The 23455-nt window shown below is 41.7% G+C and overlaps 1 protein-coding gene across 8 annotated transcripts in view; it reads left to right on the top strand.

The window, feature by feature from the left end:
- PLXNB2 (plexin B2) overlaps window positions 1–23455 on the top strand; it is a 257923-nt gene that overhangs the window by 80155 nt on the left and 154313 nt on the right. For 6 of the 8 annotated variants that reach the window (XM_075742862.1, XM_075742873.1, XM_075742889.1 and 3 more), the window contains one exon: window positions 2185–2372. The exons of 1 other annotated variant lie outside the window; for it this stretch is intronic. The gene's annotated coding sequence lies outside the window, so the exon portion shown is untranslated. The remainder of the gene's footprint in view (window positions 1–2184; window positions 2373–23455) is intronic. One more of the 8 variants, XM_075742891.1, reaches the window with a different exon arrangement.

Raw genomic sequence — 23455 nt, 5'->3', positions numbered from 1 at the left:
TGTGAGTGGTTTTCTAATGGCATTATCCTTTTCTTGCCCCAGTGTGCCCTTGCAACAGTAGTAGTGATAGAGTTTGATGGCCAACGTGCTCATTGCGATTAGGAGAGTTTATCTGAAGTCCTTGGAGGAGGGGCAAGGGAGAGGAGGGCAGAGATGACAGGAGCATTAGACATTGAAGAGCACCAGGAGTCAGGCTCTGTTGAACCTGAGAACTTTACAATCCCATATGGCATTCCTTTGCCTTTATGATTGAAAAAAAATCTGTTTATTTTTTATTTTAATATCTTGTCTTTATGAAGTTTTAGGACTGGAATTCTTGCACTTTATTCCCCGAATATCTAATCTGTTAAATAATGACTCTCTTCCTCTCTAATAAGAGCAGGTACACAGTGAAACGGAAAAAGATCTTTCTGCATTACACAAGTTTTTCTTGGGTTTAGTATTAATCAAGATATATACATATGCTTAAGGATTTGAGGTGGGGGAGAAATCATGAGAAAGTTTGTCTTTTGAGAGTCTCTTTGAAAAGTCAGCTTTTTACTACTCAGTAAACCTGCCAGCCAGCTAAAAGTTTTGGCTCGTGAAAGTGATGGAGGCAGCGGAGCTCAGGGCTGGGAGCTGGCTGTGTGATGCTTTGCAAGAGATGTGGGCTTGTGCGTGACCTTGTGCCTTGGCAGAGGGAGGAGGCGTTACTGGAGGACCATGCTGGCAGGGAGAGGTGTGGAGCGTGCGAGGAATCCCGCTGCTTTCGCTGTGAACGGATCTGACAGCTGCATGTGACACCAGAGCTCAGACTCATTTTGAAAACAGCGTCCTGACTTCAGAACTGCAGATAGAAAATGTATTCCTGTAAAGTTGGCGGTTCTTTGACAGTAAATACCAACACTTTTTTCCCCCAAGCCCTTCTTCAGCATTACCTAACAGAGGACTTGGGATACATTGTCTTTGTTTTCTTACCAAGTTAGTTTTACCTAAATCTGTTAAATCCTTTCAATTTGCGACACGTGAAAAGATACTTCTGCTAATTTAAGGAGTTTCCATGTGTAAAATGCTTATAGATTTGAATTATTGAAAGACTCTGTGTTGGAGAAGATGCTTACAGTAAAAAATGGTGGAAAACGAAAAAAGGTTGCCTTGCGTTTCTGAGAGATATAAACCAGTCAGTGTTCCCTTTAGAAAAAATCATACGATAACTTGGATTGGAGGGGACAACCAGAGGTCATGTAGTAAAACACCCTGTTCAGATCAGGGCCAGTGAGATAAGGTTGCTCAGAACATATAAAGTATTTAGCGGTCTACTCTTCATAGCTCAAAACTTAAATATATGTGGTAAGTTTCTTGGCATTTCTGAAAGGGAAAAAATTGAATTGTAATATGTCTCCTTTGTCTTCACCTTTCAGAAGGAAAAAAAAAAAAGAAGGAGGCTGAGGAAAGAAGTCCTTTACTATGCATTTCCTTTTATTTTTAGATGGAAATAAAAATTTCATCAGGCAAAACCTTACTTCCATACTCAATTATTCCCCAGAAAGTTGAAATAAGTATAGATGTAGGCTTTTCGAGAATATGCCCCTAGAAGTTAATTTCTGAAGTGAAGGGAAACTGCAAGATGACATTGCTTTTGAAAATTGAACCTTAATAAAGGGCTTCATTTAGGCATCTATCCTTGAAAATGGATGTTGAACTATGTAAGGGTTAGGGAGAAAGGGGAAAAAGGGAGATGCAAGAGAATGATAGTAGATGAAAGTACCTGGTAATTTAAGTCCTTGGTTAATGCCCCTATTTGAAATCAGCACTGGTTTATTTGGTCACCCAACCACTGGCAGCTCAAAGTCAAATTCTTACCATAAAGTCTTCTTGCCATAAATTGGGCTTGAGTGAGTTTGCTATGGGTCTATGTTACCTTCTAGAAAAGCAGCCCCTCCAAGGCAGAGTTTGGATGCTTTGTAAATAGCTTTCTAGTGCTTTGGGTTGTCCCCAAGACGTCTGAAGTTGAAAGGGCACCTGCAGTAGAGAAAAGCAGAGAGCCATGCTTATCAATAACTGCAGCTGTAATGAGTTTCTTCTCTTATTAAGGCTGTGTTGAATCTCCAGCAGTCAGTGTGAACATCCATCACTGGGTCTTGAATGGGAAGTGTTGCATCACTCCTGTGCTGGGGGAGCTGAGAGCCTGTTCTGTTGTTCCAGGTAAGAAGAGCGAGGGGGACAGCCCAGGGCTCAGTTCTGGGGCTCGCCTGGTACCCACTGGAGCACAGCTGAACAAGACTAAACACTGACGCTGCCTCATCTCCTCCTGAAGCCCCGGCAGAAGTGGGTTCCTTTCTCCCAAACCGTGGTGTGCATGTAGACTTCTCATGTGAATTTTTTGTTTTCAGGTGAGCTTGCTTTTTCCTTTTTTTTAATATATTAGAGTTTTCTAAATGGGAGATTAAATTCTATTTTTCTAGACAAATTTGTCGCTATTCATCAAGACTTTCAGACATTGCTGGAGCCCATACAGTAAATGTTTATTAGTACTAATGGAGATAAAACTTCTAGGAGCCAATCTTGCAAGAGGCATTACAAATTAGCACAGGAAAAAAAAAAGGAAAGAACAGCTTGGCAGAGGTTCTGCATTCATAAACCTATTTATAGATGGTATGCTGGGTAGGAGAGCAGGTTTGTGCCTCTGCCAGCAAGATGCTCCAGCCTACTGCTGTGCTAGCGCTTGCCCTAATTTTGCACTTACATTCTGAGTCTCCCAGGGGATGCTGAACAGATGTGTGATTGACCTGAATCTCAGAGGTGCATGGGTTTGACTGCATCTCTGAAGACGATCGGAGAGATTTGATCAACTTCTTTTCCAGGACCTGTTCACGTTGATTAGCACGTGTTGGCTTGACAGGTTTCTCAGAAACCAGCTTGTAAAACCTTCTTCCAACTAAGAATTTTCTTTATCCTCAAGTGGCCAAAGAGACATGAAGCAAAAATTGACAGAGGGGTTGTACAAACATGGCTCTCAGTCTGTTCTTTAGGCGCAAAGTGGTTTAAAACCATTTTGGCAGCTCACTTGGTGCTGGCGACGCTCCTGGAAGCGCTGCTGTTGGGAGCGCTGATTCCAGCCTGGCGTGAGCGTGGCGGGGAAGGCAAGGCATTTCACTGGGATCGCCCGTGCTGCGTTCATATCGGCTATCGGGAATAATTGTCCGTAGACTGTACTTTTTGGAAGATAGCACTTATCCCTTCCAGCAAGAGAAACACGCATCTCCCGTCTGACACCAAAGAGAAACAAAACAGTGGGAGAGGAAAATAAAATTTATAAAGAGCCAAGTTAAGAAAGCATGTGTATTCTAGTGTTTAGCTAGTATCTGGCTGCATGCCAGTTTGGGAGGGGTTTTGGTTAGGTTGGGGTTTTTTGATGCTTATGTGCATGAAGTTTTACTTCCCCTTAAAAATTAAGGGAAAAGGGAGGGATCAAAATATAGTTTTACATGCATGTGAGCTGCAGAATGAATAAAAGTGAAGACAGCTGTTCTGAAACAAAAAAGTGCATTCTGCCTTCGCACATTCATTTATGTACATAAAATCATGATTTTTCAAAATGTCAAAAAAAGCATGAAAGTAGCCACTATTTAAGCTTGTTTAGAAATACACATCAGGGAAGATGAGTATCGCTAAAGAACAAAGGTGGGTCCTGTGGGGGATGCGAATGTAAGGGTGGACTCACTGAAAGCAAGTAATAGCAGAGTAATTTTGCTGCGGAATTTTAAACCAATTATGTGAATAACAGAGGATATGTTCTGAAAGTAGCCAGAAGTGCTTTTTTGTGGGTATAGCTAACATGGTTTCAGAAGGCCTCTGCCCAGCTGGGGTTAGCGCTCCCACAGCTGAGAGAGTGCGAGTGCTCGCGTGTTTGGCTGTACATCGTCACCTCGCTGCAAGTTGGCTTTTCTTGATCTGCCTCTCCTATGGTAAATCTTCCAAAAAATGCACAAAGGTGTTTCTGAAAGTACCCAGTGCCTCAGCTTGTTTCTACGTCTGATTGGAAAGGCTGATCTTCAAAAGATGTTTGGTCTTAGATTTTGCAATGATTAAACGTTTTGATAAGTTACATTAAACTACATCAAGCTTTTACTGAAATTGCTGCAGGTTTCACATAACTGGACTGATTAAAGGTAGTATTTCAAGAAGGCTTCACTGATCTAGTTGTTTCTTGAGCTCTGTTCCTTTGAAAGGAAGATTAGCATCCTTGTGCTTTTTAATAAAATGAGCCGAGTATTAAAAATCCACTGTCAGCAGTTTGGCTTGAACATCAGAGTATGTGGCTTATTGCTCTACAGAACATGGAGGATATTAAATGTGGATATTAATTTTGTTCGTTCCTCCTTCACAAAGAAAATAGAAAATCCTCATACAAAAGGGGGAAATAGTTTATGGGTTTCTTCAGCATTGCCTTGCGTAGTATGCAATTATAAACTCTGAGGCATATGGATATGAAGTGTTTTTTGGTGTTAGCCGTGTGTAAATAAGTATAAATCAGGTTGGTTGGGTTTTTTTTTTAAACAACTTTTGAAGTACCTACATGGTAGTGTTTAAAAAGAGAAACAAAAACTAGGAGATCTCTACTAAACTTTCTTTTCTTTCTAGAAGCTTTCCTCAAACTTTGTTAATCTTCAAAGTGTTCCCTTTAAATGGGTGGCCAGCATAAGTGTTTCTGCAAATTCATTTCATGTGAAGATTTTGTCTCTAAAGTTGTTCAAGTAAGCGTAGCTGCAAATCTGATTCACTTGTGTGGCAATGAACTTCACATGTAAATCGAGCTTCTAATAAGTCTGCATTGTGCTAGAAGATGGTAATGGCTGCCATCAATCAGAGGGCTAGTAAAAGTTATTCTCCCCCTCTCCCCCAGCCTAAATGAGACAGCAATTAAATGCCCTTTTGTTGAGTGATAGCTGAGACAATGGAAATCAATGTCCAAAGCACAAACCAGAATGGCAAGTCTTAAATGTAAGCTAAGCCATGTGTCCCAAGGGATTGGCATGTTGATTTGCTTACAGCTGAGAGGGTATATGAAAGGAATAACTGGGAGTGTAGACAGCAGGAGAAGCAGTAATGCTCCTTGGAGCGAAGCCAAAGGGAATATTTGCTGGGAAGACTTCTGAATGGGGCCATGCTGCCATCATCTTGCGTCCGTGCAACCCAGGCTCAGCCAGCAGTACAAATTTGATCCAGAACAGGCCCTGGCATAAGATCATGATCAGAAAATATGACACCAAGTTTGTGGGATGTTTTTATGCTGGCTGCTCAAGAACAGGCAATATCTGATCTGGTATGAAGCCTGCTAACACAAACTTAACCTTTCAGCTTTTCTGAAAGTGCTTCAGCTGGCAGGGTGAGTTTATACTCAACCAGGGCTGTTATTGCAGTAGTTTAGATCCCTGGAACAGGATTTGCTGCATTGTCAAGCTGCATGCTGAGAACAACATCCCCCTTCCCCAAATGCCATCACTTCTGTTCCTGAGTTCTTACATGTTTTGCATGTCTTCTTCACTCCAGACCTCCTCCAAAGCTCATTATGTCAATGGGACACTTCCTTTTGACTCCAGCTCACAATTCTGCCTTAGCTTCATTGCCTTGCTGAAAGGGCCTTAAGTTACTAGCATGCACAGGGCTGCATTGTCTCTAATCTGAGTGGGGTTTTTGTTTTTGTTGTTTTTTTTTTTTCCTGCTTTTGTGCAAAACTGTAAATGCATAGAGAACAACAAGCTATTGCCTTTACTAATGACAAGGCACACTGCTATCATGCAGCTCATACGCTGCTGGCAGAGACTGTGGTTATATGATGCTTTCCAGCAGCTCAGCTAAACTGAGAGAAACTCTTCTGCAAGTTTAAGGCTCCAAAGAAATGTTACAGTAAGAAATTATTTTATTTTTGTGCCTGAAAAGTATTACACACAGATGACCAGAGTAATCTGAAGTAATACTAGAATTTTACTAAAAGAAAATACATCTGTTTAGAGAGTTCTGTACTGAATTTGTTCTGTGGAGTGCTGTATCTGCCACAGCTCTTTTGAGGGCTTAAACAAAGAAAACCAAAACTACCTGTATTAAGAGGTCTACAGAAATCAGCAGACATTAGGAATGGACTAATGCAAAGCCTGCTAGTTGGTATTCCTTGTCCTTATCGCTTGGTGTTAACACATTGCCTTTTCCTTGTGTCCCCATCAAGGAGGCGCTCTCTTTTCAAACTCATGTTTAGTCTTTGGTTTTATAGTATTGACAGTTACTGTGAATAACACGCTTCACAGTGCCATTGTCTTCGTGTCAATACAGGTATTCACCTCTGACATTAACTCTGGTTCTAGCCTTGACTTGCACCTCACTTTTGCATCACGTTCTCTATTAAAGCAGAGACCCAAGGAACCAGGAGAGACTCTGTATGGGCACAGCAATACACTGCCATTTTACCAGCATGAGTATAATGCTGCAAACCTTTCACTGAAGACCTTGGATTATTAATATGATCTTCACTATTACCAATACTGATACCTTTTCTTAAATATTAAAGCAGTTTTATCAATAAATATACAATAATAAATTCTACAATGTGGCCAAGATGATAATGGGTACAGAGAGTGCAAAAGCTATTTGTACTGCTTTATATTTAATTATTCTGTGTGTAATTTTGAATAATCACAGATTAGGGTTTTTTAAGCATCTACTTCTATATTGCAAGCCTTCAGCTGTCCAATAAAGCAGAGCCATTGACTGCTATTTGATGTGTCCATTACCTCCTGCAAATGCCTTGGAATACAATGGGGTAACATGCAGACTTCAGAGCTGTCATGACAGGTATTAAGAACGTGTCAAATCCCAGTGATGACTGATAACATATCTGTCATTCATGATGGGATTATTACGAAGAGGAAAGCCACTAGGAGAAAGATACTCTAGGAAAAAAAAAGGGGGGGAGGGTAAGACGGGAGGAGAGAGGATTTACTGTTCTTTGGAGCTGCCTGGTTTAATTAAGCCTTGTCTAGTCCATAAACAAATCTATTAACTTCCTGAATGCTTTGGCAGCTTACGCACTTCAACACTGCAGCAGTAGTTCCATGGAATTTAGGTTTCTCTTTGGTGGATAGATGAAGTTTCTTGACCAGTACATGGAAACAGCTAGTGTAATGGTACTATATTTTTAATTTTTTTTTTCTAATTGAGAGTTTAACAGAATATTCTGGAAGAAAGAATTCAGTGGGCATATAAGATGTTTGCTGCATGGAAACTCTTTATAGAACTGAGGAAGAACAGTCTGCCAGTGCCATTTGATTTGCATCTTTGGTTAACAAAAGGACGTGAAGAACTGCTTTTTTTTTATTTGGGATGTATGTCTTGTCTGAGTGTGGAGAGAAGACTGAGCTTCATCTCACTTGTACAATTGAGTTCTGTTGAGCGTGCCTAGTATACAAACTGATGCCTTTCGGGTTTTTTAGGCTGAGCTGTAAACACATCAAAGGTCTAAAAGCAGTTAAATATTAAGACAAAAGCAGCATCTCATTGTACTGCCTTCTGGTACTCGGGCAATGCCAGAACAGAGGAGGTGACCTGCGTGCTTCTTGCTGTCAGTCTCTTTGGTGCAGGATTATCTCCAGGAGTGCTAGAACCAGTGTAGCTCTCTCATGTGGCCACTACACACCGAGCTCAATTTGGTGGGGGCGTATTAGATGTCAGGAGAGGGGGAGACTTTGAGTTCAGTGGGCTGAGGTAGCTATTCCTAGCTGTCATACACTCCCTTAAATCCCCTTTCAGCAGGATAGCCTTTGAACAGACTCGTAACACTGTCCTGATCGCCTTTCTGTCTTCTCTGCCTATTTATCTGTTGGCTTTGCATGAAGAAGGATCTAGTCTTTATCTCTGCCCCTTCCACAGGCACAGCCAAGGTGCTTATGTCTGGTCTCCCAGGGTCCCTAGTCTGTCAGGAAAGCAAAGGTAGGGGAGGTCAGCCCCGTGCCCAAGTGGGCACTTGGGTACCACTGGACTGTTGCTGGAGGACAGCTGCCATGTCGGATGTGTTCAACCAGGGTGGCTGCCAGCTTGGATGATGTAGCTGGCGGCCATACACGTTGGTTGATGGCTCAGAGAGGAGCAGATGTTCTCAAGGTAAGCAGGAGGCCAAAGGACGGTCTTGGGTTTGGGAAGCAGAGATGGAGAGCAGAGAGACAGAGAAGACCTGTGTGAAGACCAAACTGTGGCTGTTGTGGCGTGGAATGAACAATGTTTGATTGATGTGTAAACAATCGGTGGTATGTGAGAAGCACGCAGTGGCCTCGCCAGAAGGCTAGGGGCAGGGAGGAGGCAGAGGGGTGGGCCACCAGCCTCTTGCCCCTGCAGAAGGACGTGCCAGGAGCACATGGCAATGGCTGTGTGGCACTGTGGATGTGAGCGCAGGCTGTGAGCTGTGAGTGACAGCCAGGGCAGTATCTGCCACGTGCTTGCTCACAGCAGGTATATCTCGTGTGTAGCATAGGGGAAGAGCGTGCACCGGGGCCATTGCAGCATGCCCATGGGCTTGCACCCTTGCTTACCTCACGGAAACTCACTCACCTGCCCAGGCCCTTGGGAAAGACCTTTGGGATTTTTTTCCCCATCTCTAAATCCACGTTTACCCCACCCATGGAGCAAAGAGCAACCTGAAGCAAGGACGCCAGGCTTTAAATGTGATGTATTGCAGCTTAATTCATTTCACAAGGTAGCGCTCTGGAGGGCTTTGTGGCAACCATCTGAAAACAGCCAGTGATTTGGGTACCTCAACCCAAAGCTGGTTTAGACAAAGAGTTGTTAAAGGAGCCTGATTTTTTTATTATTATTACTTTTTTCCCCTCTAGAAGCAGAACCCCGCATTTCTTCAGAGTAGCTTGAACTGTGCACCCAGAAATCATTAATCACACTGTAAAATCTTGGCTTTGACTTCCTCCTTTATACATAGAAGATTACCATACAGGCTGTTAACGTTGTGTCTTACCGGTTGGCAGGACCTTGCTTCATACCTATTAAATACAGTTTGGTAAGGAGGAAGGGCTGTGGAGGACGGCGCTGCCATGAAGAGCCTTCCTCCACTGGTCACAGGCTTGGTTTTGCGCCCAGGTAGATGGAACACAGATGTTCACGTGTATTGATGATGTGCAGGCTACAGTGTGTGACTTGGCTCTTCAGTGGCTGCCCCTTCAGAAGGAGACACCAGCACAAATAGGGACTGCTCACAGCCTACTCTATTTTTTCCCAGTGCTCTCATTGTCTTTCACTGATTCCCATATTCAACATTTTATTCCCACATTCAACAGATTTATGTGGTGAATGGGTTTTCTGTCCCAAGAAAGGACTACAGTAAAGTGCGCATGAGCTTGAAGTACTTCTCTGAGGGAAGCTATTCCTTCCCTGTACTCTGTCTCCCTTCCCCAATTCACTAGATTTTCAGTTTAAAAGAAGAAATGGGAACACTTACCTGGGAGGTATTGCAGAAGTTGATTTGAGACTCAGCTACTTCTTTTTTTCATTTTGCTGTACATGGAGTGTCCTGAGATAACACAGAAAATCATGAAGTTGGGGGAGTCACCTCTGAAGATCATTGAACTTTTAATAAAATTCCTTTTTGCGTCCAAGATCAACACTGTGCTGCGTGGTCTCAGTTCTGTTTTACATGTGCTCACACTTAGCTGCAGTCCAGTTCTTGATTTATTTTTTTATTTAGTGGTAGGATTAGAAGCATCCTTTGAAAACCAAACCACCACTACCATCCAATTTAAATACACAAGGATATCTTTAACCTGAAAAAAAAAAAAAACCATCAAAGAAAACCCTTTGTAAGTCTAACTCTTGAGTTCGTCGCAATTTGAATGAAAACTGATTTCCATGTTTGTTTGGACAAAGTAAATTAAAGAAATCAGCAGTGGTGGTGGTGCTGTTTTGGGGGAGGGGAGCTGGAAGGCAAAATATTGCACAAAGACTTTTTGCTGATAACAAACAAGCCCAATGGGAGATTTCTGTTTTGAAAATATGTAACTGCTGACATGAGGATGTTTGTTAGAATATTTTTAGTGCTTGTAAAGGAAAGGAACATTCATTGGAATTTTGGTAATCTTGAATGAAAACACATGTTAAGCTCCGGTTGCCCTGCTCTGGATGGTAGCGTTAGACTATGCGTAGGAAAGGTTTTTCTCAGCTAACAGTTGCCTCTATTGTTTCCACCTCTAAGCCTTTTACACAGTATTTAGAGGAGAGGGAATGAGACAGAGAGAAAGAGAGGTTTGGTCGTAAGGATAGTGTGCTACACTAGTATCTCTGATAAGACTTTTCAAGGTGGTGATTGCAAGTTGAAAAGTTGCAGCTAAGCCTAGATAAAGCTAAAAAAAATTGTACTCATTTTAATTGTGGTGTAAAGCATCAGTATTATCATATGAAAAGCACCAGTGATGCCTTGACTTGCTTGATAAAATAAGAATCTGCTCATGGTAATGACCATTAACTCACTGACAGGATGATAAAGAGATTACAGGGTTCAGCTTCCTGCTTATAAAGAATTGGTTGGTGCACGTGCTATTCTGCTAGTCCCATCTCAGTATATGTTGTGGAACAATCATGGAAAACATTTTTAATATTTTTAATGTGCTACCTGACAGCATGATCTCTATAGTATACAATTTTCTGTTCCTCTGACCTCTTACACACCAATTGTATTGGGAAAACATTAATTAAATGGGAACAATGTATTTATTGTGACTTGAAGTTGCTTTTGTCGTGGTTCCTATTGTTCAGGTTCCCGAACAGGAATGAAAGAGCCTGCTTAAAGATGCTCTCCAAGCGCTCTGTTTAAGGATGTCTCTTTGTTCATCACTGCCAAAAACTAGCAGCAATCTATAAAAGGAAAAATTCCCTTCTGTGTGATTTCAGTCCCTTGAGTCTTGATGCAAAACAGTTTATATTAATTCACTTCCAGATTTCGCTTAGTTTAATTTTAGTCTCGGTCATGGGCCACCAATGTGTTTTTTTCTTTTTAAATGGACTATGCATCCCTTGGTAACACCTTGAAAAGATAATAATTTTTGGAGCAATGCAAAGACAGGTGGGACCTTATGGAAATTCAGTGGGAGTCTTGTTTATACACTAACCTGTGATTTTTTTGTTGTTGTTGCTGTTCATTATACTGTATATTACTGAAGAATACCTTAGTGCCCTGAACAGAGACGAGCGTCTGTAGAAGTTACAGTGCTGGTAGTGGCTGTTGTGTAAAGATCATGAGGCAGATGGAACAGTTGGGGGACTAAGGAGAAGATTTTGAGGTCAGAGTCCAGCAAAGTTCCATCCCTCTGAAAAGACTCAGGGCCCCACTGCTTCTTACTTCCCCAATGATGTAATTTAACTTGACAAAACCTACTCTGTCTCCTTGTAAGTGTTGCCTCTCTCATGGCATAATACATGGTATGACATACACCATCTTCAAATGGAAGACAAACTCTCTCTTCTGTCTTAAGTATAAAAAATAGTCTTTATTCACGGCTAGGTGTTCTCCAGTATAGTTTCCAGAAAGTTGGACTCACTCAAGCCTTACCCAGCAGAAATGTTACTGCTCTGAAGTGCCCTATTAAATTCTTGTCCATCGTATTCCTACCTTCTTACTGTTCCTGCCTTTCTGTTAAGAATTTTTGTTCTCTGATGTGTTAGATCAATTATGTAGCATACAGAAAGAGAGTTTGCTTTTCTTCACTCTCCTGTCCAGCTGTAACCAGTTCCTCTGTCACCTTTCTAAATACTCTCCTACTGATTTTGAGCATTTCCACAGCACTCATGTTAGTGATGTGTGAAATTCCCTCATTCCCTTTTCCTTACTGTCATGGTTTTACCCCAGCCGGCAGCTGAGCACCACGCAGCCGCTCGCTCACTCCCCCTCATCGGGATGGGGGAGAGAATTGGAAAAGTTAAAGTGAGAAAACTCATGGGTTGAGATAAAGACAGTTTAATAGGTAAAGCAAAAGCTGCGTTCACAAGCAAAGCAAAGCAAGGAATTCATTCCCCACTTCCCATGGGCAGGCAGGTGTTCAGCCATCTCCAGGAAAGCAGGGCTCTGTCACGCGTAACGGTGACTTGGGAAGACAAACGCCATCACTCCGAACACCGCTGCCCACCCCCGCCCCCCTTCCCCCAAGCTCCTTACAAACTGAGCATGACATCATATAGTATGGAATATCCCTTTGGTCAGTTTGGGTCACCTGTCCTGTCTGTGTCTCCTCCCAACTTCTTGTGCACCCCCAGCCATCCCGCTGGCAGGGCAGTGCAAGAAGCAGAAAAGGCCTTGGCTCTGTGTAAACCCTGCTCAACAATAGGTCCATAGAACAAAAACATCTCTATATTATCAATGCTGTCTCCAGCACAAATCCAAAACATATCCCCACACTAGCTACTGTGAAGAAAATCAACCCTCTCAGCTGAAACCAGGACGCTTACCAACCTTCATATGTGTTCATATGAAATAGTGTTGCCTTAAGTTACGGGGCAGAGGGAATTGCAACGAGAGAAAGTCTGAGAACACCACCTCAAGCCTATTAGTCCACAAAGAACTTAAATCACAAGATTTAGAAGGGGTGCAGAAGTTGATCTGAGCAGCTGGATGCTACTTGCTGCTTCAAAAAGGTGGAGGACCTGTTCAAATCCCACTAGTGCCAGAGAAGAACGTGTACCCTGAAAGACAGCAGGGGAGTAACTAAGCTCGTAGGTTAAAAGTACGTGGCAGGGAAGCTTTGCAGCTGCATTCCTCTGGCTCCCCTGCTGCCAGTCTTAAGCTGAGCTTAACCAAGACTGCTTGGAGTTGGGTGTTCACCTGTGTTGCAGTCATGAGCAGCTCGGGCATGGTCTCAGTAGTCAGTGTTACTCCAGACTTACAGGCTTTTAAGAACATAAAACCTATTGGCTGTTTTAATGTGCCAGGGATCTTTATTCCCATCCTTTTCTGCCAGAATATCTATGAAAAAAAATCTTTTTTTTTTTTTTTTTTAATAAAGAGCTTATCCCACCTGATTCTTTTGTTGATGTCCCTGTTCTTTGTTTGCGATCTTACTTCTTGCTGGTGACAGGCATGCTGAAATTTCTCCATTTGGGAGAAAACTAATTGAATTCTTTCTATGTCTGGAATACTGAATGCAGAAATAGAAGCCTGTAAATTGCTTAAAAAGCTTTGTATGGTTTAAAACTTACTTGTTACCCTGCAGTTATCCATAAGGTCAGCCATCTGTATAGTTACTTATATTACTGCATGTTTCATATCTGGCAGACAAAAAATTATGTTTATTCTTTTCTTCCTGATGTGAAAGCCATTCTCAGTCAATAAGCTGTCAAGCTACCCTTTTGTAATTGTCACTGCTTAGTTGTGTTCTTTCACATCAAGTCTCCTAAATCTTGCCGGTCTAATGTGTTAAAATCTTTGACAAGAATGTTCCAGTTTTGGACCACTGAGAGCTTTGCTTGTTCTTCTTCATGAATGGAATGAAACACTTCTTGGTGAAAACACAAATGCAGCAGAAACTGAAAAATTCAGACTTCATTTGTAATCAATAGAGGCAAAATGGACACTTCTGGACTGTTATCCACCGCAGCCCTTGAGCTCTCCACCTTGGAGAAGATTAATTGCATTCTCCAAATGCCTGGTTTTCTCGGCTGATACAGAGAGATTAGTTGGCTCACTGCAAGAGCTATTTCCACACTGTTGCTACGGAATTTTAGGAAAGATGAGCTCTAGCATTTCAGTTTCAGCAATGAATAGCACAGCTAAGCAAGGACCTGTATCTCTTCTACTGTGTTTCTATTTAAAAATAAACAAAAAGAGCCCAAAAACTATTTTGCTTGTGCCTCCAGTTCACTTGACAAAGTTGATCTGTGAGGTCCTCTCTCCTCTCCCCCACCCCAAATTTGGGGTTTTTACTTGGAGGCAAGCTTGACTGCAAAAAGACTCCTTTACAGTTTAAATATTCAGACTGAAGCTGAATCTGGTGAAGTACTTCAAAACAGGCTGTTTGCATCCCATTCCTTAAAAACATTGCACAGTAGTGCTGGGAAAGTTTTACCAAATATATGTAGTAAACAGATTATTCTTCTCTAACATTAGCCTTTTCCCTGCTATGCTTGGGGAACTCGGTGCAAATTGACTTTTTGAGACTATGTTATATTTCACATCGTTATACTTGTGATAAAGCAGAAAATGGGATACAGTGTTTAAGGTCAAAATGATTTTGACTTCTGCCTTCCATTAATTTGTATTTAGGGCTGTGGGTGGTCTTCTGAAAAGTTTTTTGTCCTAGAGATGGTCTCCAGCTTTGCACAGAAGGCAAGGATGGAAAATGTATAGGACAATAATAATTTCTGTATCTGTAATATATTACAAAAGATTTTTTCCTCCATATCAAAGAATCATTTTGGTTGGAAAAGATGTTTAAGATCAACAAATCCAACCATTAACCTACCACTGCCAAGTCCAACCACTAAACAATGTCCCTAAGCACCACACCTACATTTAAATACCTCCAGGGATGGTGACTCGACCACTTTGCTGGTGATATCAGTGCCATTGTCCACCTATGTTTAGTTTCACACAGCACTGCGTATTTTTTTTATATGAACGTACGTTATATTCTGCAGTGTGCGTTAGGGAGCGGTGTGTTCATTACGCCAAAGCCCCATGTCCTCTCCATGAACAGCTGATCTGCTGGAGAATGTCGGTGTGGGCAGGCAGAGCTGGCTGGGCAGAGTGGCTGAGCCATCCTCCTCCCTTCAGTGCCAGGTCTGCTGCAACCCAGTGTGATGTGAGCTGACCTGGATAACTATTACCACGCACAGTGCTCAAGGAGAATTAGAGTACAAGGAGATATTTTACTTGATAGAGCAAAGAAATGACCTTGTGGAAGAATGACATGGGGGACTTGTGTGTGCTTCCCGCCCTGGCTGTGCCGGGTCGGGGTGGTGAGTGTTGGGAGGGCAGTGGTAATATGGTACCACTCCAGCTCTCACTTGAAGAAGCTTGTCCAAAGCCCCTGAGTTTCAATCCTCTATCCAGGTTGGTGGTTTTGCTTTAATTTCTGCTATAGTTGTATGAGATTTTCTTCTAGCTATTAAATGTCTCTATCTCCATTGTGCTGACTGGCCTTGATGACAGTGTCGGTCACTTGTGCACCGTATTTTCTTTTTAAAATTTATTTTCTTTTATTAGTTTGCATATTTTTACAAAGTGAATTGATGTGCTTGGGTCTGTATTGTTTAAGATGTAATTTTATTCATTTTCTTTCTTAATTAAATATTCTTAGCCTTTTCAATTTTGTTTCATATGGAAGCTTTCCAGAGCTGCATTGCATGTGTTTGATTTTAATTAATTATGCATCAACTAGCAATATATGTATATATAAATACATAAAGGTGATATCTTTATTAATTTAGCACTGAAATGCACTTTTCCAAGGTGATAGGCCTATAATACACTGTTTAAAGGGCTCTGACTCATGATTGCAGGCAGATGTCTTTGATATAGGGGACAGAGTAGCAGAAGTAAGTTAGTTTTGATCTGTTGCTTTTCACTGCTGAAAGGAAATGTTTCCTGGACCATCTGCCTCCCTTTCCTTCTCTCAGGCTCTTGCTGGGTACTGGTTAAGGTGAGCAGTTTTGGCACCTCTGCCCAAATGCATCCTCCAGTGCAGCATCCCTCAAGGTAGGACTTCGAGGGTGACAGGCCCCTGGGCTCTGCCCCGAGGGAGCCCAGCAGGTCTGACGGGGTGGCCACCTGTACAGCTTTCTCTTTGAGAATCTTGCTTAGCAGCTGGCTGGAGCGAATGGAAAAGTCCTTCCAAAGTCTCTAATTCACTTGCAAAATTGTATTTTGCACGTAAGCAAAGCAAAAAGGGAGCTATATGTGTGTATTTCAGACCAATCTGACTTGCTCATGGCCTTTTTATCAGTGAAGTTTTTCCTATACTGGTGCTCCCAGCCAGCCAGCTTGTTTCTCTGGAGGCACAGGGCAGGGTTTCTGAACTTCTCAACACTCCCCTTCTCTCGAAGTGCCAGTGTCCTTTGATCTTACTTCCCTAGGCTTGGCAAACAGCCCTGCCATCAGGATCCGTGTGAGGAGTCCTTCAAAGCTATAAACCTGGCTAATTTGTTGGAAGGGAGGCTTCTGAGTGCCAGCAGTTGTCTCACTTTTCCTGCCTCATTACCCAATGAGCCTTGTATGGCTTCCATGTATCTTTGAACTGGGTGTTTGAGCGGGCAATGAAAAAAACCAGAAGAAGATGCAATGGTTGGAGGGTTTGGGGGTTTTTTTGCAGACCCCCCCCCCCCTTTTTTTTAAATGGAGGCACAAATGCTTCCTTAGCTCAGCTCACGCAATGTTTTCTTCCCTCTCAAAACCTTTCTACATTTATATGGTAGGAAGATACCAGTCGGCTTTAATTTAATGCCCTGCCCTGCCCTACCTCAAAGTCCAAATCTATTTGTCACTCTACCAAGCTACCTTTCACCCATAGTTTCCAAACACAACCCAGAAATTTAAAACCAGGAATGATCACAGTATAGAAACAACAAAGTCTCTTGCTTAATTTGTTTGCATGTGTGTGCATTATCCTTGAGAAGGTATCTTCAAATGCAACACATTGTAGTTACTTGTCTAGGTGTTTCTATTTTAATCTTCTCGTGCAAGAGGGAAGTCCCATGATCATGGCCAACCTAAAAAGTTCTTCCTTCTTTACGCATGGACTTCTTCCAGTTTAAACCACCCATACATGATGTCTCACTCCATTTGAAGTTGATGGAAAAGATTTTTGCTCTGTAAATACTCAGTACATGGCCTAAACATGCACTGCTCTGGCTCTCAGAATAGTTTGCAATGGTTAGGATCCTTGCACCTTTTGAGGACTTGGGTACCTTTTTGTTGTGAAGAAGTGGCTAGGCTGAGTATTTCAAATATGTCTTCACTGGACCCTGATACTACATGAGACCATTTCTTCTGATGGTCTCTAACATGACTTGTGCTTCCAGATTTTTTGTTTCCCTTGCATTCCTCAGCACGAAATTTACCACAATGGAGAAAAGCTATGCTTCAGAGAAACCTGTAATGGATGCTAAGAAAAGTACATAAATGGTATATCACTTCCAAGCTGTCAGCTGAATAGCTTCCCCCCACCTTTTTCCCTGTCACTTTTGCTATTAATAAGAAATTTTCATTGCTGTCTCTGCTCTCTCTGCCACTAATCCCATGGAAAAATTTCAGCTTGGACTTGGAGAGTAAAATGTCTTGCAGGTGACTCCAGACTGGCAAATAAGAGGTCAAGTTTTAGGTAAAGCAAACAAAAAAACCCAGGCTAAGTGCTGAGGTTTTACTCTGGCAAAATCCTGTTGACTTTACAGGCTGTTGCTTTGAGTAACAATTAGTAAAAACTTGATGTGGATCAGCATAGAGATGGCTGCCGACTGAGTCCCATGTTGCTCGTTCTATACACGGTTGCGTTTTCACATATTCTTTGTTTTATCTTCCTAAGAAGTCAGTAGTTTGTAATTCAGAAAGCCAAGAGGCAGCTTCTTTGAGGGCAGCAATATTAAAAGTATTGCTTCTCTTTTGGCAAACTAGAAACATTCTTGTGTGTGTTTAAGAAAGATGGGCTGGATATTTTTGGACACTCACTAATTCAGTTCAGCTGTGCTTGTTGTTTTGTTTGCTTGGGTTTGGAAAATGAGAGCAAGGGAGAATATATAGAATTACATGAAAAGTAATTCTTTATGGAGCTGAAGACCACCTTGTTCATATCTTCTCCGTATATCAAGAAATCTATCATTTCCTGTGTCTTTTAATTTGTAATTCAAAAATGTATCCTTGTAATGGGTGGACCAGTTCGGTTTTATTAAAGTAATCATCTGAGGGTAATATTCTCCTGCATAGCTAGTGGTATACCAACTCTTGTATCTGCCGTGTCTGTTTATCTTTGATGTGTTTATGAATTTACTTACACAGCAAAAGGTAAGAAAGCTTATGGAGGGAAAAAATGATAATAATAATAATAATAATAATAAAAAAGAATGGCTTGTGGAAAACATTGCTACAGAAACTCCCTTGAGGGACAGTACCCCAAACCCTGAAGCAACTGCACGCTGTAGAAGTAAAACCACATTATCATGAGCTGATGGATGGGTTTCTATGCACAGGAAAAGAAAATGGGGATGGCTGTGGAACAAACTGGGGCTACTTTTCATCTTTACCCAGAGGCAGCTGCTCATTTTGCTTCATCCAGCAAGGAGCGGAGGCAGGAGCAGACAGGATGCCAACTTTGCACACGGTTATAAAAGAGTGAAATATGGTGCGGGAGCAGAAAAGGGAAAATGAAAGTCAGGAAAGCAAACAAAAAGCAGAAGGATAAAAATCTATTTGAGTTAGTGTGAAGCCCCAGAAAATCTTTAGGCGTCCAAAGATAAGCAGATGCTATTCTTCCTGGGCTTGTTTTTCTTTCTGATGGTGCTCAGCATTTCACATCATCTGTCCTTCTTTGTTGCAAGTGAGTGAGAGAGGTTATCTCCGTTTTGAGAGGGCTCTTTCTTTTTCAGCCTGAGAAGGTGATTACTCAGGAGAAGGTTCTTAAAACCCCAATAAATCTTGGGAAGCCAACAGATAGTCCCAATATATTTAATGTTTTAAGCTTTGCTTTACGACGGTGTGTTTCTACTGCTCCTTTACCGCTAGCAAGGGACATACTTTTTTTTTTTAATGTTGCATCTGTTAGCAGTCAATAACTTAACCAATGGCATTCCCAAAATCATACCAAAACCATGGGTTTAGTGTGCTTGGCAGAACTGGATTATTTTAATTGACGTAATGAAGTGAATGTACTGTACAAACAAGAGAGAGTGTTTTCAGGTTGAGGCGCATTAGTTTGCAGGTAGTAAAACCTAAATTGCAATATATTATGCAGCCATCCCAAGAAGATGCGAGTTGATAAGGTTGAGCAATACCTCCCTGCTCAGAACGGCATGCTCCGGTTTGCTACCTCCTTAAACCTGCTGCTTCCCTCCAAGCGCCTGGAGCAGCCAGAAAAGTTAGGGCACAGACCAGGGACTTTGCTATATGTGGTTTACATTTATTAAGAAATAAGTACAAAGAGATCTGGGCTAAATTTGATGATGGTTTTACAGTGCATTCAGGATGCCTTAGATGGAGAGGGAAGTTACTACGTTTCCTTTAAAAATTGGAGCCTGCACTGACTTTTGAAGCTATGGAGTAAGTGCCTTTCTGCATGATTAGTTTAGGCTGTGGCATCACAGTTGTGGATGATAAATACAACTGGCATAACCTGCTGGTTATGCTTCTGGGATGTTGATTTTGAATACAGTTTTGTCTGTCAGGGGGAGTGTGTGGGTGAAGCTTCCTGTGGGTGACTGCAACTCTGAACACTTGCTCCGTAGCTCCAAAACTGGAGCACATCTGAGAGACAGGAGGACTTTGGGGCATCTGTGGGATCCTGCCTGCTTTTAAAATGTATTTCCAAGGTGGTTAATGCACATAAATCACCTATCCCTTCAGGGACAGCTGGGTTTGTTTTAAACTTGCTAGGTATGATACAATGTCGGTGTGAAGCCAACAGTCCTGCAGCAAGGGAGCTGAGAGGTCTCAGGCCTGTGGGGAGATGAACCCTACTTCAACACCGAATTAGCATGTTTGGGGTCAACTGCATAAGTGTAAAAAAATAACACATGCAGAGAGGAGGCAGCTGGCTGGTCAGAAAGGGGCACTGCAGGGAGCGCTGTGTGGGCAGGGGGCAAGCAGGTCCCGTGGGGTCTCCATGCCAGCCACCCCGCCCAGACCGAGAGCCAGACCAGGGACAATCCCAGCTGCCCACAGCTTCTGTCTGGTCTCGGGGGACATGGAGGGAGAGATGGGGAGAGGAGCCCAGCCCCGACTAGGGGCAGAGGAGCAGCCTGCATGGGCATCTCCCACCGCTGGGACGGGGCTTCTCCCATCCCTGGGCTGCTCCGCTCTTCCTCACAACCCCCTCCTGTGGGATCTCCTTACCCTGCCTGGCTCCTTTCTGCATCCCAGCCTTGCTCCTTCCACCCTCTTCCCTCTGTTTTTATTTCCCTCTCTGATCCTGGCCTGCCTGTCCCCCACCGCTGGGGTTAAGGGGTTTGCTGCCCTCACGCCGTGTTCACTCTCCTTGTGCCTCAGTCCCCCTCTTTGCAGTTCAGTAACCACATCTATAACACATGTAAATGCAACCTTATATTGCAACTTTATATGAAGAGATCAGCCTAGTGTTGATAATAATTCATCACGGCCCTCGCTAGCTTCAGAACTGCATCTATTAAAGCAGGAGTTTGGGTGTGTTGGTTTGTTGGGTTTTTTTAAGCTAGTTATATTTAAACTAGATGAAAGGGCAACAAGTGGTTAAAAACAGCTTCAGGTCACTGGCTCACAAGGACTTAAATAGTATAAATACACAGGAATAATTTGAAAGACGTCTCAGGTAATATGAAGATGTATATATCTGCTAACTGCCTGGGCAAATTAGAGAATTAATTGAAAGGGAATGTTAGCTCGTTAGCTGAGCAAGCTAATGTCAAAAAAACCTGCGGCTTTCTTTTAAGACTTACAGTGACTTTTTCCAGAATAATCTATTACTGAAATGGTGCTTTGGAAGGCAGCCTCCGAACGGAGACAAGCGTTCAGATAAATTGTCAGCTTCTGTATGTTTTTAACTGCATGTTGGAGTTAAATCTTATGCCATAAAGTGAAGTTCCTTCTGCCTCCCTGCCCCTCCACATTAGAGTTCATGCTGTAAAACATATTTTTGGATATGAAAAAAAAAAATCTCGTGTAAAAACATTATGAGCAATCCTTAAATACGTGCAAGTGTTTATATATTTTTATATCTTTATGAAATGACTACAGTTTATTCAGTAAGAATCCAGATGCTCGTGGTCAAAAGGAGTACTCAAAAATGCTCAATATATACCCTCTATAGGAAAGATGGGCATCTTTTGGCATTTTGGTAATAAAGCAAGAGGGAGGAGAGCTGGGACTTCAGTAAGCATTCGTAAGACTGAGCCCTGAGTAATAATACAGAGCCACCCTTCTGGAAAGAAACCACGCTGAATTGGTGTTACTTTATTTGTTTCTGGTTTTGGGACCTTGGGGTTATTTACCACCTCTTCTGAAAAAACGGAGAGTTCCTCCAACAGAGAGGGAGGAGGGTTTCAGGAGGGGGGAGAAATGCTTGACATTCCCGTGATCCTGTTACTCCTGGAGCTGGGAATTTGCGAGACATTGATGGAAACCAGGAAAGCAGAATGTTTTGTTGCTCCAAGTGGATTTGGATTTAGAACAGTAATCTGAACTCCTGTCCAATTCAAACTGAATGCATACCATGAAAGTTAGCACTTTTTTATTATTTTTGCTTCACTGGGAAAACAGAATACTTTAAAATAGCATGCTGCAATTCAGTGGCCTAAGCCTGCTTTTAGGTGTCCTAATTCTAAGTTATAGTTTGTCTTCCAAGGACTGATAGAAACCTACTGCAATTGCTGATGTGGAAAATAAGAACAGATTATCTCTAGCAGTACTTGAAAGAGAAATGTGTAATGGCAGACTTCAAAGCCAACCTCATGATCATAGGTGTATGATTAATTTGGAACTTTTTTTTGCTTGTTGTTGGGAAATGTTGTCATGAATATTTCTGCAAGTGGAAATAGTATTAAATATATATCAGAATTAACACACTGTGGTTTGATCATCACAGGTCAACTATAAATGTGCTACTTTCTTGAGCTGTAAACCACTGGCTGTGTAAGTGTTTTGGAATAAAATATTTATGCATTTAGTGTTCAGTGCTGTTGCTAATTAGACTAGTCATTGGAAAATGATGTTCTCTTTATTCTGTATTGTTAAAACATAAGTGCTGCCATTTGACTTTATAAACACTAATAAAAAATGGTAGGTTTAATTCGTATTATTTTTAAAGAAATACACCAAAATACCTGTCAGTCTCTTCTAGTATGTGCAGCCCTGTGCACAGGTGCATTTTCATTTAAATGAAGATTGCCCTGAAATTAAACTTCTGACTCTTAAGTGGGTAATTGGGAAAGAAAGCCATAAATCCCTTCTTCATTAGACAACTTGCAAGACTGAGAAATCAAATGGAGGGGGAATATTTTATTATTTTTTTTGTTTTGTGGGGGTTTTTTTGCTTAATTGGGCATTTGGAAAAGTAAAGATTTGGGAAAGTGAAGGTAAAAAAAATGTTTTGTCCACAGTTAGTAAACTAATTTTATGATAGCAAACTATGTATTTGAATGGTACCTGCATTTTGCATATTTATTAAATGAAATGGACAATATCTTTATTGGAGTACCCCTTGAGAGAGGACACCTTTTTGCTTTTTGAAAATATTATGATTTTATGCAGCATCTCAATGCATTACTTATTCCATTTTGGTCTCTTATTAACGCCTTTGGGGAACAAGGGGCTTTTTCCCTAAAACTCACTAACTGTGAGCTCTCAGTATCAATCTCCTCTATTTTTCACAGCTGCCTCGCATCTCAGTGCTGTCAGGGGATTTCCGTCTAGTTTTTGCCTATGCAAAACCATAATTCCCCTCTCTGCTGGTCTACTAACAAGCATACTGAATGGTTGGGAGAATATTTTCCTGTCAACTCCTTTGCTGATCAGCGGGGGAGATTCCATGTTTCTTATGGGAGAGGAGATACAAAAGCTGATGAATCCTTTCTAAAGAGAATCTCATTTAACGTCTGAAAGTTGCTTGACCAGATATTATTGGCTTGATGGATGACAGTCCCTCCGGAGCATATACAGATAAGCTGCCTTCATTATTTAGGAGCATTCATTAAAGTAAGCAGCAAAACCCTATTGATCTTCCAGATTCACCTCTGTGGAATTAGAGGAATCTATTGTACTAGGTGAGAGTCCAGAAATATTTAGATGTTTTTTATGAGGATGTAACACCAAAATATGTTAACCTTGTATGTTAGAATATCGTTGCCTAGGTGAACAGCCTTTTTCACAGTATGCTTTCTCCATCAAAGTATGAATTTTTAATTTTATCGATGACAAGGAAAACATACAGCTATCCAGGGATATAATTAGTCAAGAGTAAACATTTCACTTTAATAATTTTATGCCTACAATCCTCACTATATCACTTTGGGACATTAAATGAGATTAAACTATGCTGAAGAGTTGTGAATTGCTTTATCCAGGTTAGAGCTACCCTTGCCAACATATGGTGCAACCAAAAGCTTCTGTTTGCTAACTGCAGGCACATAATTTGTGGAGCAGTCCGTCTGTGAGAGTTTAGGGCTGGAAAACAAGCAAAAGCATTTTGTCTGCCGCCTTTCTGTTGGTGTACGGTATGCCAGGGAAAAATTGGAAATCTTTTGCCTGCAAGAGAAATGAACC

This window comes from Balearica regulorum, chromosome 1 (assembly GCF_011004875.1).
Source record: "Balearica regulorum gibbericeps isolate bBalReg1 chromosome 1, bBalReg1.pri, whole genome shotgun sequence".
Classification (NCBI taxonomy): domain Eukaryota; kingdom Metazoa; phylum Chordata; class Aves; order Gruiformes; family Gruidae; genus Balearica; species Balearica regulorum.
This window is presented reverse-complemented; position numbering and strand designations above follow the sequence as displayed.